This window comes from Apodemus sylvaticus, chromosome 3 (assembly GCF_947179515.1).
Source record: "Apodemus sylvaticus chromosome 3, mApoSyl1.1, whole genome shotgun sequence".
Lineage (NCBI taxonomy): Eukaryota > Metazoa > Chordata > Mammalia > Rodentia > Muridae > Apodemus > Apodemus sylvaticus.
This window is the reverse complement of record NC_067474.1, coordinates 20317178-20337612: the sequence shown is the minus strand read 5'-3', so window position 1 is coordinate 20337612 and position 20435 is coordinate 20317178.

The following is a 20435-nucleotide window of genomic DNA, read 5'->3' as shown; positions in this document are numbered from 1 at the left end:
AATCAGTTATCTATCCAGTTTCAAGGGCATTTAGTTTCTCACTTTTTTGGAGGCACTGCCAAGAATTCCAGTTTGTCAAAGACTATATATTTCATTTCACAGCCCACCAAGGCTTCTATCCATGCCAGAAACCCGTTGGCAGTTAAAGCAGCGAAGACCGGGACAGAATAAACAAATGATTTGTGTGGAGGCGTTTTGTACTGTTTTTCTTCACAGTCCAAGCTTCATCAAGTTCAGCACTGTTTGGTGGCATTACTAGGAATCCCTTCGCTTCTTTCTATTGATCTCCCATCCTAGTAAAATATTGGGAAAGAGTTACACACAGAACTGAGCATGAGGCTGGCAGGTGACCATAATCCCTGACAAGGTGGATTTACTTTTATCTAAAAGCTGGTGGGCACACCGAGGCCTCTACACTGTGAGGAGATTGCTGAGGAACTTTGGGGAGCTAGAGGAAGGCTGGAACAGCATTGTTAGCAGATGAGTTGTGTCATCAAGGCCAATGGAAGCTGGACAGAGTCCTTTCTCCAAACAGCCAGCCCATTTGTTCAGAAACGCTCAACTTCCTGGGGTGCCTACCCTATTTTCTATTTACAATGAAGCTTTTGCTTAGGGACATGCTGATGTAACCTGTTCACTGTGCAGTAGTTTTCTAGGGCTGGAGGTGGCTTTGCAGTATTATTCACCACGTAGATCTCCTTTGATCATAAGTAGGCCGAGTCTGTTCCTTAGAGTAAAGATGATAGCTCAAAGAATAGTGTCAGAACCCCCTTTAGCTCAGATCTTTACGTGGTTCTGCATGTGTTTTGAACAGATTCTTGGCACCACAATGTTTGAGGCCAAGACCACATTCTATTAAATAAACTTTGTTGGAAATGGAACCTACCTTTCCACAACAGCAAGTAGAAGTCAAATTTGCTCATCACATTGAGAGTGGAGCGTGTGGCACAGTAGGCACACATGCTGGGGGTGGGGGCAGGGAGTGAACAGAGCTGGACCAGACGCCAGAGAGCTTTAAAGCACTCTCAGCACTCTGTCCTACACAGCCTCACTTTTGATGAGACAACGGAATGAGGGTAAATGAATCAGTAAGCTTGAAGTAAAATGAAAAGTAACTTTGTATTTCTTGATTTTTCTCAGCTACAAAAATAAGTGATGTGGTTCCATCTATGTAAGCTAGAGGCTTTGATTCCAAACTCTCTCCCCTCCAGGAGCACTGTACTCCTTTGAATCATGAGCCCAAATAAATCTTTTCTCCCTTACATTGTATCTGATCTTCTGGGGTTAGTTTTTCTGAGAATGGAGCAAATCCTTGAAGTTCTCTGGCTTCTGGTCAGCCCCTGTGATCTCTCCTGAATGCTCAAGTCATTCCGTCACCTGCTATGTCCTCCAGACTCTGAGTAAATGCTACCATCTGATCCCGGTCTTTCAGTCTCCATAACTTTGAGCCAAATAAACAATTTTGCTTTACAAACTTTCCAACTAAGTGTTGTAAGAACAGAAATGACCATATACAAAATCTCAGTCTCCAAATACGGCCATATTCTTGTGATCATCTGTTGGACACATTCTGTCATCTCCAAATCTTTGCAACAATCAAATAAATAGTTGATCTCTCACTTTTTAAAAATTTATTTATTTTTTACTTTATGTACATTTGTGTTTTGTCTACATGTGTGAGATGGTCAGATCCCTCAGAACAGGAGTTTCAGGTAGCCATGAGCTGCCATGTGGGTGCTAGGAATTGAACCTGTGTCCTCTGGAAGAGCAGTCAGTGCTCCTAACCACTGAGCTATCTCTCCAGTCCCTGATCTGACTCTCTTACTCCTTAGATATCAGTCTGTTTCTTCATGATATAGTCCAGAAGTTTTGGATCAGTTGGATGTGTCCTTGTTGCTAATCTATGAGTAATCTCTGGAAACACTGAAAGGCAATGAAGTGGAAAAATCATACTTTCCAAAATTCTTTTTAGTAATATTTGACCAGCTCTTTTGCATGGGTGTAGGGAATAGGAATGAGACTTCCAAGAATATTCCAGTATTCTGAGATCTGGTCCGTTGCTTCATAAAGAAAGAAGTATGCTACCACAAGACCTGGGCCAATATGTTCAGAAATGGATAGGAGAGGAATCTTCACAGTCAATGCTTAGTCCTGCCAGAAATATGCGGGTAACAGGTTAACTTAGCCTGACTGCCATTATTCTTGTGTCAAAATAGACCAGGATAGAGGCAGAATGTTATGGCAGCAGGAGTGCATATGTTAGAACTTACTCACAGCATGGTAGATAGGAAGTGTAAAAGGAGGAAGAGGTGGGGTTACAGGAGGCCATGTGTACATATTCCACTGTGCTACTTACTTCAGAGAATCCCTACATGGTGCTACAAGCTCAGGAACAAACATTGAAAAGTAGGAACATGTGAGGACATTTTATATTCAAAGCGCGATACAAATATAATTTACCACTCTTCATATGAGTTCACCCATAGTGAGCCCAGGGCCTGGATGGCTGCTAGAACTAACTTGTGTAAGAAAAATTGTGGCATAATTCATAAGCCTGCTCAGACATTCAATCACACCTGCTAAGTTGTCATGATAAAAGAATGAACTGAAATGAATTTTGGTGATTCACTGTTTGATAATTCAACCTGAAACCCATGAGACACTGATGAAAGAAATTGAAATCAACAAAGTAACCCAGGTACAGGGATTGGAAGAATTAATATCATTAAATTAATAATCATATTATCCAACATAAGTGCAATACAGTGCTTTTCACCTTTTACAATTTTTACAGGCAAAGAAAATAAAATCTTAAACCTCACTAGCAACTATTAAATACTCTGGATTCTCAATGCACTTTTACAAGAAATAAAATAGCTGTAGACATCACATTTTCCAGTTTCAAACTGTCTCATAAGGCTATGGTAATCAAAAGTAGAGGGTATTGGACATAAAATAGACAACAGACCAATAAAATAGAATAAAGGACACAGAAATCAATGGCTGTAAGTATGGCTAACACATTTTAAACAGGGCATTATGACCCACAGTAGAGAACAGGAGTTCCTCAAAAGTTGAAAATATAACTATGATACAATACAGTAATTCCACTTCTGGGCATCCATCCAAATGGAATGAAGAACCAAACCCCAAGAGACATCTGTACTCACATTTTCTGTAGCCTTATCCACCATAGCCAAGGTGTTTCCACTGTTGACTAACTAAGGGAAACGTGGTCCATAAATTCAACAGTTCATTGTCCAGCCACCAAAAGGACATTCTGCTATTTTTGACAACATCAACGAAACTGAAGGACATTATGCTATGTGAAATCAGGTACCTCCAGGAAGACAGCATATGTGTTGCATGTGAAAATGAAAAAGTCATAGTTATAGACACAGTGAGTAGACAGGTGCTTACCAGGCCAAGGAGAGGAGGAGATGTGAACCAAGGGGCATGAAGTAAGATTCTCAGAAGGTGATAGAACGCATGGATAGTGATGAATGCTCTGACCACAAAAAGTGAGCACAGATATCCGTATGCATCTATGGTTTTCCCACCTCCCATGTTCTTCTGGGTAAGTGATGAGCTCTCCTATGGACTTTGGCTCATATAGTGGTAGTGGAGCCTTTGAAAGTTAGTAGACAATAGCAACTTTACACAACACCAATAGTATTCATTCAACCAGAATAGCCCAACTGGGCAGCCAAGTTAATCTCATGTCATATCAATATGACCTTCAAAAAGCAGGCAGAGGTATAAGTATGAAGTGTGTTGCTTGGGTGCCCTGTTCTCATTTAATGCGGACTAGCATTTGTTCAGGAGCGAGTTGAGGGCTGCTCAGTGGGTAGAACATACCCGCCTCAGTGTGGGAAGAACCAATTTATAAAGATGGAAAAATTCAGTCCCTGTTTGTAGGACTCACAGTCTGATCATTTAACAAACACAGAGTATGTCATCTTAATTGCATATGTAAGTAGGGGTTAAGTGTAAAATAGGTTACTTTTTAAGGGATGCACTGGATATTTCAATGGGCAGATTAGTCATGGAGATTCCTTTTTGGGGCATGAGTCCTTCCATCCTGCAGTCAGCTCTGGAGGCACCTCCTCTTAGAAGGCTAGCTTTTATATGACTACTCACAAACCATCAAGGTTGTTTTGTTTGAAAAAAATAAAAGGTTTGTTTTTTCATCTACTCTCCTTGGCTCTTACCAACCTATGTTTAACATAGTAATCCTGACAAACAACCCTGGGGGTCAGTGCTCCAACCTAGAACCTCTCACTGGATGTCTTCCAGTGCTGTCTCATGCTGTTTGAAATTTTGGCACCAGATCTAGAGAATCCACGGTAGCTTACACAGTGTTCGAATTTGTTATCTTTGGTAAAATGGTGTAACCATTGCTGTATCATTGGTAAATAAGAATCTAAAGTCACTTAAGGACATTGGTAAGATTGTACAAAACTACAGCCTAGTTCAAATGTGCCTTGATTGAAACTCTCCCTCTCCCTCTCCCTCTCCCTCTCCCTCTCCCTCTCCCTCTCCCTCTCCCTCTCCCTTTCCCTCTCCCTCTCCCTCTCCCTCTCCGCCCTCTCTCCCTCTCTTCCCTCTCACTCTCCCTTTCTTCCCTCTCCCTCACCCTCTCTTTCCTCTCCCTTTTCTCTCTCCCCCTCTCTCTTCCCTCTCCCTCTCTTCCCTCTCCCTCTCTTCCCTCTCCCTCTCCCACTTTCCCTCCCTCCCTCTCCCTCTCCTTCTATCTCCCTCCCTCTCTCCCTCCCTCTTCTTTCCTCTCCCTTTCTTCCTTGCTGTCCCCCTCCCTCCCTCTCCCTCTCCTTCTATCTCCCTCCCTCTCTCCCTCCCTCTTCTTTCCTTTCCCTTTCTTCCTTGCTGTCCCCCTCCCTCCCTCTCCCTCTCTCTCTCAATAGCATTCTGTACTCACAGAAGAGCAGAGAAAAAGCATTACCCCAGCTCTAGATGACAAATGAAATGTGAGTGAAGCAGGCTGAAGGGATTGGGGAAGAAATAGGAGTGCAGTGACAGACTAAGTAGCTCCACGTTAGTCAGATAAGCATTTTTCAGACCACCTACATTTATAAAGAGCACTCAAAGATTGATTCCCTTCTGAAATATGCTTCCACAGAAAACTAAGTTAAGATCCTGACTTCGGATGACCAGGTGCCTTCAAGGCTTAGGCCCAATACACACATATAAAGCTCTGAACCACAGCGTACTACACTGAGGAATGGGTGCTGGGGGCCTTTCCATATGGTCAGAACTACATACAACCAATACTCAAAGGAGGATTCTATGAGATGATCCCACAGCTGAGAGACAAAGACTTAGAAAAAGAAAGAAACAAATAGAAAAGCATCTCGGTGTTTGAAAAGATGGCTGGGTAGTTTAAAACATTTGCTACCCTTCTAGAACCCCTGACAATGATTCTTAATACCCACAAGGCAGCTCACAACCATTTGTAACCCAGGTTCTAGAGAATTCACCATGCTCTTCTGTGCTTTGCATGGACATGAGGCATGTACATAGTGGACATATATTCATGGAAGCAAAATACTCATGCACATAGAAAACAAACAAACAAACAAAAAATAACCCAGGGAAATGACTTACAGAATTTTCAAGCTTGTACTTGAGAATACTTCAGCATTCCTATGCTAAAATTTATCAAAAACAAGCAAGATGGCCATAAACAAGCAAGTATTATAATCCCTTAGTGCTTTTGAAATACGTTGTTAAATATAGAAACAGTAATGAATTCACTTGAATAGTTTTATAATTGTAAACATAAAGGAAATTTTAATGTTTTAAATTTATTTTCCTCCATATTATTAGTTAGAGAATCTTATGACATATTTGATCATATTCGCCCTGAGCACCTTCTAGATCATATTCCTTTGCAGCACCTTTTAGATCCACTGCTTTTCCTACCTGCCAAAATTTTGTCTTAAAAAACCATCAATTCTAAATTATTCTTCCATATTACTCTTGGATGTGTGGGCTTCTACTGCAAAATGCTGCTCTCCCAGGAGCCCCACTCTCCATCCCAGCAGCAATCGATTGTCAGCAGCTCCTCACCCAGCACTAAGTCTGCACCACCTCCCCTCTCCTTGCTGGGATTTGGTTTGGATTGGGTTTGCACAGGTCCTGTGCATGTGATCACTACTGCAATGAGCTCATATGTACACCTGCCCTGCTGCACCCTCCAGATACCATTTTCTTATAGTTACCCACCTCCTGTGGGCCTTACAGTCTTTCTGCCCACCTCTTCCAAAATGATTCCTGAGCCTTGGGAGGAGGTGTGATATATACTTCTCATTTGGTGATGAAGATCCCACATTCTGCTATTCTCTGCACTTTCATGGGCATGGGTCTATCAATGAACTGAAAACTGAAGTGTATCTGCTGAAAGACAAGAGATGCATTGGTCTATAGGTATGACCTTTATTTGTATTTAATGCATGTCCACTTGGTATAATAGAAGCCCTTAGGGCGTGTGAACACATGCTTTTGGCCTGATATACATGCCAGATATGGTGGCCTTAGATCCAATCACAAAGTGTTCGGTCATTCTCATTACATGTTTCTCTATTACACCAGTAGGGATATATTTCCCAGGCCAGTCATTACTGTAGCTTACAGGGCTCACACCCATTTAAGACTGAGGATTACAATTCTCCTTGAGTAGCATCTGTATCACTTTCTAGCACTATGATAGTTAGATAGTAGGGATGAAGTTTCCAGAGCAGTTAAAGCTTTATTTCTCTATGTTCAAGTGTGTAGGGTCTCAGCAATATGGTTTGAATGTCAAGTTTAGGAGAGTAACTGTCTTAAACTATTTTCTATTGCTGTAAGAAAATACCATGACCAAGGCATCTTAAAGAAAGCATTTAATTGGACTTATGGTTTTAGGGGGTTAGAGCCCATGATGGTGGTTTAAACAAGTCCATGATGGTGGCAAGAACAGCTAAGACTCACATCTTGATTTTTGAGCAGGACACACAAACATGCACACATACACACACAGACACATACACACAGAGGAAGAGGGGGAGGGGAGAGAAAAGGAGAGGGAGAGGGAAGAGTGGGAAACAGAGAGGGAGAGGGAGAGGGAGAAGGAAGAGAGGGAGAGGGAGAGGGGGAGAAAAGAGAGGGAGAGGAAAGAGAGGGAGAGGGAAATGGAGAGAGAGAGGGAAGAGAGGGAGAAGGAGAGGGAGAAGGAGAGGGAGAGGGAGAGGGAAGAGAGGGAGGAGGAGAGGGAGAAGGAGAGGGAAATGGAGAGGGAGAGGGAGAGAGGGAGAGGGAGAGAGAGAGAGGGAGAAGGAAGAGAGGGAGAGGGAGAGGGGGAGAAAAGAGAGGGAGAGAAAAGAGAGGGAGAGGGAAATGGAGAGGGAGAAGGAGAGGAAGAGGGAGAGGGAGATGGAAAGGGAGAGGGAGAGGGAGAGGAAGAGGGAAGAGAGGGAGAAGGAGAGGGAGAAGAAGAGGGAAATGGAGAGGGAGAGGAAGAGGGAAAGGGAGAGGAAGAGGGAGAGAGGGAGAGGGAGAGGGGGAGAAAAGAGAGGGAGAGGAAAGAGAGGGAGAGGGAAACGGAGAGGGAGAAGAGGGAAATGGAGAGGGAGAAGGAGAGGGAGAAGAAGAGGGAAATGGAGAGGGAGAGGGAGAGGGAGAGGGGGGAAGGGGAGGGGAAGGGGGAGAGGGAGGGGGAGGGGGAGAGGGAAAGGAGGAAGGGGAGGGGGAGGGGGAGAGGGGGAGGGGGAGGGGGAGGAGGAGGGGGAGAGGGAGAGGGAGAGGGAGAGGGACTGGAGCAAATGTTTGAAGCCCTCCAAGCCTGTCTCCAGCGACATACCACTCTAAGAAAGCCACACATCCTAATCTTTCCCAAGTTTTCAGACATGTGAACTGATGGAGCCATTCTCATTCAAACCACTAGAGCTCTAAGAGCAACTAAGAGCCCATAATCTATGGCACTATGTGACCTCAGTGACTGACAACTTCAAGAGGTAACCTTTTCCTGTCAGGGCATTCACTTATTAACCTGTGTTATCTAGTGGGAGCACTGAGACCTCATAATAGGGTGAGTTCATCTTAACTCTTTTTATACACGTGTATATAAAGGAGAGAGGGAGAGAGGGAGAGGGAGAGGGAGAGGGAGAGGGAGAGAGGGAGAGGGAGAGAGGGAGAGGGAGAAGGAAGAGAGGGAGAGGGAGAGGGGGAGAAAAGAGAGGGAGAGGGAAACGGAGAGGGAGAGGGAAGAGAGGGAGAAGGAGAGGGAGAAGGAGAGGGAGAAGGAGAGGGAGAAGGAGAGGGATATATATATATATATATATATATATATATATATATATATATATATGGAAGCTTCTACAGTAGGTAGTAGTAAATACCCTTTGAAAAGGTATTTAGAGTTATGTACCCTGTTCCATTGTGATGGCCAGTCTTGGTTGTCAACTCAATTACATTTGTACTCAATTAAAATCCAAACTGCCGGGCATTCCTGTGAAGAATTTTTCTTAATTAGATTATTCAAAGCAGGACAACCCTTCCAAAATCTGGGCAGCTCATCTGGTGACAGCCTACAGAAAAGGACATAGAAGAAGGAAACTTTGCCTTTTGCCTCTTGCTTACACCCTTGCTGGCAAGTCCGTCTATCTTTGTGCTGCAGCCAGTATTAATCCAACTTCTTCAGAATTCAAGCATAGACTGAGGGTTAGCAGATCTCAAAAATCCCTCTAGAGCTTCAGCACCAGGTTGGGACTGCTGAGACATCCAGCCTTGTGCATTGAATTTTAAGCCTTTCTTTGTGTGACAGCCATTGCTAGAATATCTGGACCACATCTGGTCAGCCTATATATTATATATAGTCTACCATCTCTGTTCCTTTAGAGAACCCTGACTAATGTACCAATATTTCCTCCTCTGATGGTAGGATATGTTTAAGAGGTTGAGACAGGGGGTCTACAGGAATGGGTTAGAATATTAATCAGTGTTGGTGATAGGAACACTGCGGGTAGACTGCTTGCTCTTTCTCTCACACAAGGAAGAAGGAAAAGATAAGAAAGAGGAAGTGAAGAGAAGGTGAAAAGAGAAGCAGGAGAGGGAAGGTTGGGTTGCCCAAGGGTGATGATTGCAGTGTCAGCTCTGGAGTCTGGATGATGGGGCTTAATCACTTCCCATTAAACCCAGTCTCCATGTAATTCCCATAGATAAGAAATGGCTTCCCCTGAGAGAGGAAGTAGCAAATACATTTTAACATTCAAAAAGTTCTCAAAAGTTTTAAAAATTATTTTGAAGCCGAGAGAAACAATGCCATTAGTATCCCCATTAACCATAGGCTTCATTAAGAAGTCATTGTCTATTTGTGATATCTTATTCTATTTTACAACTAATAAGAACCTAGAACTATGTCCTTGTGGTTGCATTACCTCTATACATAACACATTATCCCAGCTGACGTTAACTCCTGGTTTTCAGGAATGCCGAACTGTTTAGTTGGATGCTTGGGCTTAGGTTTCAGTCCTCAGAAGGCCTGACTGGGACTGAGGAGCCCTGCTGATATTCACCTGTAGAGTTATTGACTGGCCTTATGAGCCTGTATAAAGTTTTATTTGTATGGTCTTCTTCACGGTCTCAGTAGCACTTGGGTTCCCCTGTAGTGAGCCATCTGATTGCAAGGGAGAATGTTACTATGGACCCTGTAGTCTGATGAGAGCCTAACCTCAAAGGGACATCTATCATGGCTGTTGTATCCTTTATTTAGATAGCAGGCATGATGGTTCATGCTCATAATTCCAAAATGTAGGAAGCTAAAACAGATGCATTGTTGAGAGTATAAGGCTAACCTTCTATACTATGTGTTCTGGGCTACACTGGGCTATAGTATGAGATCCCGTGTCAAAAACAAAATAGCAACAACAGAAGGAAGTCATAAGGTTCAGATTTCTTTCAGGGAGTGATTCCTAGAAGGAAAAAATACAGGCCTGTCTTGGAGGCTGTCCTACCCAAGGACTGCAGGCTGGGCTATAGACTGAAAAGCCATTATTTATTTATTTATTTATTTTTGTTCTTCCACTTACTAGCCTTATGATTGTCATCTTTCTGTGTTTGCTTCCTCAGTTTAGAAAGGAATAATAGACCACTGACCACAGAGGGTTGATAGGAGAAAGAAAAACTTGAAACCAGGCAGAGGACTAGGTAAGCCCCACAGAAGCTAGAGTTGCCATTGAAAGGTTTTGGCTGATGCAGCACACTTCCAAGTGTTGTGGAGAAGACATGGTGACTTTCTGTGCTAACACCCTCCTGGGAAATCCATGTTTAACATGCCACCTGTTTTAATATCAGGATTATAAAATGTCTGACCAGGCAGAGTAGAACTTTTTCCTTCACAGTACTGTCCTGCTTGGAAAGGGGACGCAGGATCAGGAGAGCCACCATGAGATGTGTAACCCCAGAGCAACAGTCTTGCTCTACATTTCAGGTCCCCACCCTATTCCTGAGGACAAAATAGGGTACTATGAACCTCTTAACTTTGCCCTTTAGATGGACTATATTTGAGAACTGTCCATTTTAGTCCAAGGTTACAGAATTCCAATAGGACTAAAGTCAAAGTAAACATGCCACCTCAAGTCCTTATTGATTTTAGGGAACAACTCTGCCTCCACACGAGAGCCAAAAGCCCATGCAACTGCCAGTAAAGAAAACTCATGACTCAGGGAAGAGTACCCTCCTAATAATGTGACAGTAATCACAACACCCAGGGCTTGCATGACGCCCATTGTCCTTTACACCTATAGTCTATGTCTAAAGTTACATAATGTGTGACCAAGTAAAGCTCTGACCCCCGGTGATACAAGTCTGACTTCAAGTCTCATGATCTTTACTACAATGTTAGTAGCAAAGAAAAAAATAGTTTTCAAATTATCAGGCAGTGTTTGCATGTGTATGCATGTGTTATTTCTTTTCAAAATCATGCCTACATTCTGTTTTTTTTTTTTTTACTTTCTATATTCTTTGTTTACATTCCAAATGATTTACCCCAGATGTCCCTCAATGGAGGAATGGATACAGAAAATGTGGTATATTTACACAATGGAATACTACTCAGCAATTAAAAACAATGAATTCATGAAATTTTTAGGCAAATGGTTGGAATTGGAAAATATCATCCTAAGTGAGGTAACCCAATCACAAAAGAATACACATGGAATGCAATCTCTGATAAGTGGATATTAATTAGCTCAGAAGATCTGAATACCCAAGGCACAATTAGCATAACAAATGGCTCCCATGAAGAAGTAAGGAGAGGGCCTGGAAAGGCTTGATCTAGCATTGTAGGTGAGTATCAGGACAGAGAAAAAGGAGGGAGGTGATTGGAGAATGGGTGGAGAGAAGGCTTATGGGACATATGGGGAGGGGGAAATTGGGAAAGGGGAAATCATGCCTACATTCTTAACAATAATAAGGCAATATCCCGTAAGTAAGCCATCATTGCCCTCTGCCTCCCTCCTTCCCCTTCCCTATTTATATCCCAGGGTATGGCCTCACAGGCAAGCAGGGAAAGAAAAAAGATAGTTAATCTCAGATTTTGGGATCAGTGCCCTCCTAGAAACATTTTATCTTTCTTGAGAATATAATGTTTACTTCTGCTTGTCTAGAATCTCTGTAGGGTCAGATTACCAAGGGCCAGTACTAATGTGCTGAAGATATTGGGAAACCAAAAGCTACATTTAAGCTTTCAGCCAATGAAAAACATGCAGCAGGTACCTGATGTGAAGAATAGTCTGCAGAATACTTGGCACACAGAGTTAAGGGAAGGGAGAGTCATGATTGTCTTCTCATGCCGAGCCTTCCTTGAACAGAGATGGGATAAAGGGGCCAAATCCAAAGAGCTGTGGACACTAGACCATGATGAGTCCAAAAGGTGTTTCTGTGTGCAGTGTCCCAGCTGAGAACATGGCAAGGAAATGAATGGTGTGCAGATCACTTCCAGAAGAGCTCCTTCACCTAGCAGAAAAAGAAAACAACAATCTCACTTAAGATCATATGTAAAACTCCAGAGAGTAAATGTCACCGTGACAGTGAATGATCTGTTCAAATAATTATTTGTGGAAGATGGCGAACAAGACACAAGTGGAAGGAAAGATAATATGTTCCTGCATTGAAGGATCAATATTGTAAGAGTTATCATACTGACCAGACTGGTTTGACCATTAAAGAATTCCTATTGAAATTCTATAACATTTTTCACATAACCAGGAAAAGAGTCCTAAAATTTGTATGGACGAACTAAGCACTCTGGACAGACAAAACAATGACAAAGCTGGAGATATCCTATTTGCAAGGCTACAACAAACCTGCAAATCACAGCCACAGAACACTGGAACAGAAATGCTGTAGAGAGCAGTAGAAGAGTAGAGACAGCCCAGAAATGGAATGGCCCCACTATAGTAAATTGTCCTTCACCTAAGTGTTCAGTATGCAATCAATAAAGGGCAATCTCCTCCACAGCCAGTATTTTAAAAACTGGAGACCCACGTGCAGAAGAACAAAACTGAATTTTAATTTGACTTCAGACATAAAAATCAACTCAAAATGGACTAAAGGCTTAGTTAATGCCTAAAACTGAAAAACTGCTAGAAGAAAAGACACTTGTTGACACTGGCTTTGGCCACACACACACACACACACACACACACACACACACATATTCTATCTTATATTTGGTTATATATATCTATATATAGATATAGATTATATATTTGGTAAGATATATTTGGTAAGATTTGGTAACATATCCTCAGAAACATAAATAACAAAAGACAAACAAGAGTTGGGGTGGCTGAGACTGTACTAAATTAAAAAGGTTCTGTACAACAAAGAGGAAATCTAAAGAATGGGAGAGAATACTTGCAAACCATACTTCTGAAAAATGAGTTAATATATCAGTAATATGGAAACTTAGTAGGAAAAAATAAAAAAAAATGCTGAAGATAGAGGAACATGCTATAATCCTAGTGCTCAGGAGGCATAGGATTGAAATTTGAGGCTAACCTAAGCTACATAGTAGCAGGAAGTATGAGAAAAAGATAGAAACCCTGTCTTGAAAAAAAAAAAAGAAAAAGAAAGGAAGGAAAGAAGGAAGGAAGGAAGGAATGAAGGAAGGATCATAAAACTACAAGGGTTTATTCTCGCATACATGTAAGAACAGCCCTCTCCAAATGAGAATGATAATCTTGATGAGTATGTTGAGAAAAGGGATTATTGCATATTGCTAGGAAGATAAGATAAATGAATAGAGCTGTTACAGAAGACAGGATGGAGGGTGTTTAACAATTAGACAGTTCTGTGCCCCAGCAATATCCTTTCATGGTATATGTCCAAAGAAAACAAGATCATTATGTCTAGGAGACATCTGTTCTCCTATATTCATTTTACTATTGTTTGCAGTATCAAAGACATAGCGATAACACAAATGCCCACAAACGGACGAATAGCAAAGTCAAGGCGGCCCATATGCACTGTGGAAGACTTAGTTGATTCAGCTAGGGATAGAAAGATTAACAGTGCATGATCTCACTCTAGGCTAGTCCTCAACTGGGGCCCTAGCTGCTCTAGAACCAGCATGCTTGCCAACTGCTGACTCCCTCTGCCCTGTAGTCACCTATTCTGGGCACAAAACCCAGGAGCTCCCATCCACAGGGTCTGTTCACCTCATACTTAAGTTACCCGAGTAAGTGGCTTGATTCCAATGCTGACAAAGTGAGTTTGTGTAATCTGTAGCGCCACAGAGACCAACAAGTTTGCTCATATTCTTGTGGAACCTGCCATTATTATCTACAAAACTTTTCACTACCAAAAGCAAAATTAACTGACCAACCTCTAGTCGCTGGTCCTCATATTAACAGACAGAAACTGGATTGAAGATGAGAATATGTATTAGTAGGACATTAACGTAGATAAACCATGACTGCCAGAAGCTGGGAGATTATTTTTAGCATTAATATTTATCTTGAGTATACATGTAGATATTAATTCCTGCTGAGCTAATTATTTCTTCTCATTAAAATGCCCACAGTTTGCTATAAAATAGCTCATGCTGTGCCTGGGTAGTTTGCCTAGCTAGTGGCCTTGCTCTGCCAACTGTTTCTAATGGGCTACAGTCAGATGGCTATGACCACACAGCTTTTGTGCAGATTCTTGGAATCCAAACTCCAGTCCTTATGTACTCATGCAAGCACCTCACCAACCTAGTAATGTTCTCAGCCTCAAGCTGGTGTTTTTAAAGCCTTATAACAAGGGGAATGGGTCTACACTGAAGGGAAATAGCATTATGCTGATATTTCACTACATATTATTCCAAAATAAAACAGGACAATTTCCTGCTGGGCTAGCTACCACAGTGTCTATACCTTAGATCCAGTGCTGTAAGTCACCCTCAGAACGCATCTTGGCTTTTAGAAATGTTCACGGAGGACTAAATGTTTAAGAGTGATGCTTCTAGGAAACCAAGTTGTAGCAGACTAGAAATGATAGTTTTATGGGGGTAAAGTAGTTGTTTCATCTCTCCTTGCATGGGTATAGCTGTGACTCATTTGAACAGAACTCAGGCAATTTTATAAAATTCTGGTTTATGAAGGAAACCTCACCCTCATCGTGATCCCATTTACTGAGTACAGGGTCTAGCCTACTCATGTCCAGCTGTATCCCCAAACAGTCCTGGTAAACACTAAGAAGTATGTTTACAGCTCAAAACTAAAGATGAAAGGACACATTTCAGACAATGACACACCTACCCCAGTGGAATCTGTGTGACAAGTTCCACAGACTGAGGCATTAGACTTCAAAAGAAGGAGGCCTCCTGGAACTGGTTGTGGAACTCTCGGCCAGAGAAAACATATTGAACTGTAGTTCTCATGGCAATTTTCTGTTTTGTTTTCTTTCATTCCTTTCCTTACCTACAGGTTCCTGGTAATCTAGAGCATGTTCTTCAGCAAGAATAATGGGTCCATCCCATGTATAACGTGACCTTATTTCCAGGGAAACCAACGCTTTACTTTTCAAATCATTTACAAAATTATTATGATAGATAAAAATTTCCCAACAATAAAATTTCATATGGCTACATGTGTGTCATTGGAGGTGGGTTTTGGTATATGGTAAAGAAAGCCTTCATTAGAAAGAATTAAAATAGTTTAAATTTATGCTTTGAAGATTTATAAAAACATCAGGCATTAGATGTTAAGCAATAATTAATCATAGGTGTTGGAAAGTTAGCTCAGTGGTTAACAGCACTGACCATAAAGATTTATTAACCTGTTCTTGGGAATATGCCACTAGCCTTGAACAACCATCCTATTGAATATATTCATTTAGAATTGTTATATTTTGATGGTGATGTTACCTGTTCAGTTTGTGATTCATTGAATATGTAGTTGCAGAGTCATAATGCTCAGATGACTTTTGTATTTTACTGTGCCAAATAATTTTTGTTGGTATTAGTGATTGTTTCACTGGGTATGGTTTCTAAGAGTTGTTATGTATGTTTTTTAATTTTTTTTATTTTTATTTTTTTATTTTTATTTTTTTTAATTTATTGATATATTTATTTACATTTCAAATGATTTCCCCTTTTCTGGACCCCCACTCCCCGAAAGTCCCATCAGTCCCCTTCCCTCCCCCTGTTTTCCCATCCAACCCTTCCCACTTCCCTGTTCTGATTTTGTTCTATACGGCTTCACTGAGTCTTTCCAGAACAAGGGGCCACTCCTCCGTTCTTCTTGTACCTCATTTGATGTGTGGATTATGTTTTGGGTATTCCAATTTTCTAGGTTAATATCCACTTATTAGTGAGTGCATACCATGATTCATCTTTTGAGTCTGGGTTACCTCACTTAATATGATGTTCTCCAGCTCCATCCATTTGCCTAAGAATTTCATGAATTCATTGTTTCTAATGGCTGAAGAGTACTCCATTGTGTATATATACCACATTTTTTGCATCCACTCTTCTGTTGAGGGATACCTGGCTTCTTTCCAACTTCTGGCAATTATAAATAGGGCTGCTATGAACATAGTAGAACATGTATCCTTATTACATGCTGGGGAATCTTTTGGTTATATGCCCAGGAGTGGTATAGCAGGATCTTCTGGAAGTGAGGTGCCCAGTTGTCGGAGGAACCGCCAGACTGATTTCCAGAGTGGTTGCACCAATTTGCAACCCCACCAGCAGTGGAGGAGTGTTCCTCTTTCTCCACATCCTCACCAACACCTGCTGTCTCCTGAATTTTTAATCTTAGCCATTCTGACTGGTGTAAGGTGTAATCTCAGGGTTGTTTTGATTTGCATTTCCCTAATGACTAATGAAGTTGAGCATTTTTTAAGATGTTTCTCTGCCATCCGAAATTCTTCAGGTGAGAATTCTTTGTTTAACTCTGTACCCCATTTTTTAATAGGGTTGTTTGGTTTTCTGGAGTCTAACTTCTTGAGTTCTTTATATATATTGGATATTAGCCCTCTATCTGATGTAGGATTGGTGAAGATCTTTTCCCAATTTGTTGGTTGCCGATCTGTCCTTTTGATGGTGTCCTTTGCCTTACAGAAACTTTGTAATTTTATAAGGTCCCATCTGTCAATTCTTGATCTTAGAGCATATGCTATTGGTGTTCTGTTCAGAAACTTTCTCGCTGTACCGATGTCCTCAAGGGTCTTCCCCAGTTTCTTTTCTATTAGCTTCAGAGTATCTGGCTTTATGTGGAGGTCCTTGATCCATTTGGATTTGAGCTTAGTACAAGGAGACAAGGATGGATCAATTCGCATTCTTCTGCATGCTGACCTCCAGTTGAACCAGCACCATTTGTTGAAAAGGCTATCCTTTTTCCATTGGATGTTTTCAGCCCCTTTGTCGAGGATCAAGTGGCCATAGATGTGTGGGTTCATTTCTGGATCTTCAATCCTGTTCCATTGATCTGCCTGCCTGTCACTGTACCAATACCATGCAGTTTTTAACACTATTGCTCTGTAGTATTGCTTGAGGTCAGGGATACTGATTCCCCCAGACTTTCTTTTGTTGCTGAGAATAGTTTTAGCTATCCTGGGTTTTGTTATTCCAGATGAATTTGATAATTGCTCTTTCTAACTCTGTGAAGAATTGAGTTGGGATTTTGATGGGTATTGCATTGAATCTGTATATTGCTTTTGGCAAAATGGCCATTTTAACTATATTGATTCTGCCGATCCATGAGCATGGGAGGTTTTCCCATTTCTTGAGGTCTTCTTCCATTTCCTTCTTCAGGGTCTTGAAGTTCTTGTCATACAGATCTTTCACATGTTTGGTAAGAGTCACCCCAAGATACTTTATATTGTTTGTGGCTATTGTGAAGGGGGTCATTTCCCTAATTTCTTTCTCAGCCTGCTTATCCTTTGAGTATAGGAAGGCTACTGATTTGCTTCAGTTGATTTTATAACCTGCCACTTTGCTGAAGTTGTTTATCAGCTGTAAAAGTTCTCTAGTGGAGTTTTTTGGGTCACTTAGGTAGACTATCATGTCATCTGCAAATAATGATAGTTTGACTTCGTCCTTTCCAATTTGTATCCCTTTGACCTCCTTATGTTGTCTAATTGCCTGGGCTAGTACCTCAAGTACAATATTGAAAAGATAAGGAGAAAGGGGGCAGCCCTGTCTAGTCCCTGATTTTAGTGGGATTGCTTCAAGTTTCTCTCCATTTAGTTTGATGCTGGCTACGGGTTTGCTGTATATTGCTTTAACGATGTTTAGGTATGGGCCTTGAATTCCTGTTCTTTCCAAGACTTTAAGCATGAAAGGATGCTGAATTTTGTCAAATGCTTTTTCAGCATCCAATGAAATGACCATGTGGTTTTTTTCTTTGAGTTTGTTTATGTAGTGGATTGCATTGATGGATTTCCGTATATTGAACCAACCCTGCATCCCTGGGATAAAGCCTACTTGATCATGGTGGATGATCGTTTTGATGTGTTCTTGGATTCGGTTGGCAAGAATTTTATTGAGTATTTTTACATCAATGTTCATAAGGGAGATTGGTCTGAAGTTTGCTTTCTTTGTTGGATCTTTGTGTAGTTTTGGTATCAGCTAATTGAGGCTTCGTAGAAGGAATTGGGTAGTGTTCCTTCTGTTTCTATTTTGTAGAATAGTGTGAAGAGTATTGGTGTTAGGTCTTCTTTGAAGGTCTGATAGAATTCTGCACTGAAACCATCTGGTCCTGTGCTTTTTTTGGTTGGAAGACTTTCTATGACCCCTTCTATTTCTTTAGGGGTTATGGGACCATTTAGATGATCTATTTGGTCCTGATTTAATTTTGGTATTTGGTATCTGTCTAGGAAATTGTCCATTTCCTCCAGATTCTCCAGTTGTGTTGAGTATAGGCTTTTGTAGTAGGATCTGATGATTTTTTGGATTTCCTCAGTTTCTGTTGTAATATCTCCCTTTTCATTTCTAATTTTGTTAATTTGGATACTTTCTCTGTGCCCTTTGGTCAGTCTGGCTAAGGGTTTATCTATCTTGTTGATCTTCTCAAAGAACCAGCTCCTGGACTTGTTGATTCTTTGTATGGTTCTCTTTGTTTCCACTTGATTGATTTCAGCCCCGAGTTTGATGATTTCCTGTCTTCTACTCCTCCTGGGTGAAATAGCTTCTTTTTGTTCCAGGGCTTTCAGGTGTGTCATTAAGCTGCTAGTATATGCTCTCTCCATTTTCTTTTTGGAGGCACTCAGGGCTATGAGTTTTCCTCTTAGCACTGCTTTCATTGTGTCCCAAAGATTTGGGTATGTTGTGTCTTCATTTTCATTAAATTCTAAAAAGTCTCTGATTTCTTTCTTTATTTCTTCTTTGGCCAAGGTGTCATTGAGTAGAGTATTGTTCAGCCTCCATGTGTATGTGGGCTTTCTGTTGTTTTTGTTGCTATTGAAAACCACTCTTACACCATAGTGATCTGATAGGAGGCATGGGATTAGTTCGATCTTCTTGTATTTGTTGAGGTCTTTCCTGTGACCAATTATATGGTCGATTTTGGAGAAGGTACCATGAGGTGCTGAGAAAAACATATATTCTTTTGCTTTAGGGTGAAATGTTCTATAAATATCAGTCAAATCCAATTGGTCCAAAGCTTCAATTAGTTTTACTGTGTCCCTGTTTAGTTTCTGTTTTCCCGATCGGTCCATTGAGGAAAGTGGAGTGTTGAAGTCCCCCACAATTATTGTGTTAGGTGCAATGTGTGCTTTGAGCTTTAGTAAAGTTTCTTTTACAAATGTGCTCCTTGTATTTGGAGCATAGATGTTCAGAATTGAAAGTTCTTCTTGGTGGATTTTTCCTTTGACCAGCAAGAAGTGTCCCTTAGTGTCTCTTTTGATGACTTTAGGTTGAAAGTCAATTTTATCTGATATTAGAATGGCTACTCCGGCTTGTTTCCCGAGACCATTGGCTTGTAAAATTGTCTTCCAGCCTTTTACTCTAAGGTAGTTTTTGTCTTTGACATTTAGGTGTGTTTCCTGTATGCAGTAAAATGTAGGGTCCTGTTTCCTTATCCAGTCTGTTAGTCTATGTCTTTTTATTGGGGAATTGAGTCCATTGATGTTAAGAGATATTAAGGAATAGAGATTATTACTTCCTGTCATTTTTGATGTTATTTTTATATTTGAGTGATTATCTTCTTTTGGGTTTGATGAAGGAAGGTTACTATCTTACTTTTTCCAGGGTGTAGTTTCCCTCCTTGTATTGGAGTTTTCCTCCTGTTATTCTTTGTAGAGCTGGGTTTGTGGAAAGATATTGTGTAAATTTGGTTTTCTCGTGGAATGTCTTGGTTTCTCCATCTATTGTGATTGGGAGTTTTGCTGGGTATAGTAGTCTTGGCTGACATTTGTGTTCTCTTAGAGTCTGCATGAGATCTGCCCAGGATCTTCTAGCTTTCATGGTCTCTGGTGAGAAGTCTGGTGTGATTCTGATAGGTCTTCCTTTATATGTTACTTGGCCCTTTTCTCTTACTGCCTTTAATATTCTTTCTTTGTTTAGTGCATTTGGGGTTTTAATTATTATGTGGCAAGAGGTATTTCTGCTCAGATCCTGTCTGTTTGAAGTTCTGTAGGCTTCTTGTATATTCATAGGTATCTCTCTCTTTAAGTTGGGAAAGTTTTCTTCCATAATTTTGTTAAAGATATTTGCTGGCCCTTTCAGTTGTAAATCTTCACTCTCATCTATACGTATAATCCTTAGGTTTGGTCTTCTCATTGTATCCTGGATTTCCTGTATGCTCTGGGATAGAAGCTTTTTGCATTTTGCATTTTCTTTGACTGTTGAGTCAATGGTTTCTATGGTATCTTCGGCATCTGAAATTCTTTCTTCCATCTCTTGTATTCTGTTGTTTATATTTGCATCTATGGCCCCTGATTTCTTCTCAAGG